The sequence below is a fragment of the Pseudonaja textilis genome, chromosome 7 (genome assembly GCF_049901715.1).
Source record: "Pseudonaja textilis isolate UNSWEBS1 chromosome 7, rPseTex1.2, whole genome shotgun sequence".
NCBI classification, from domain to species: Eukaryota; Metazoa; Chordata; class Lepidosauria; order Squamata; family Elapidae; genus Pseudonaja; species Pseudonaja textilis.
The window spans coordinates 9,292,770-9,293,453 of record NC_141996.1 but is presented as its reverse complement, the minus strand read 5'-3'; positions in this window follow the sequence as shown (position 1 = coordinate 9,293,453).

Sequence of the window (684 nt, the reverse complement as noted above, 5' to 3'; positions counted from 1 at the left end):
GCCTCCAGACCCTTGGGAAGGTGAAAAACGGCCTTCATTGAAGTTCCAGTATGCCACGCCCACTATAGTCATGCCCACCCAGCAACTGGGCAGCGAACCGGTTGCTTGGATTTTTGAATCCCACCCCTATATAGGCAGGAAGAATCGTGTATAAAACCTTCCTGGACACAGACATGCCAATTATTGGGGGGTGAGCAGTTAAGGCAGTCATGCTGGTTCTTTGCATTTCCATTTAACGAAATAACAGAGTTGGGAGGGACCTTAGAGATCTTCTAGTCCAACCCCTTGTTCAAGCAGGAAATGCTATACCATTTCAGACAAATAGCTGTCCAACAGTGGTGGGCTTCAAAAATGTTTTTTTTTTTTGAAACAAATTTTATTAATTTTAACAAAAAAAAAAAAACATCATTAAACATTAAAAACATAAAACCGCTTTCCATCATAGATCTTTACAAAGCAGATAACACATTATTTTATATCGCATTTTTCTGGTTTATCCCATTTCCATGTAAGCACGTAAATTCCCTTTACAAATTTCACATTATTTCTCTTTACTCTTTATTCAATAACATTTCTTTTCTAATTTATCTGCTATTCTGACTTATTTTTGTTTTTGTTTTGTTTTTAAAAAAACAAATTTTGTTAGCTTAAATGTTTACTACCAGTTTTGTGGGTATGGCTTGG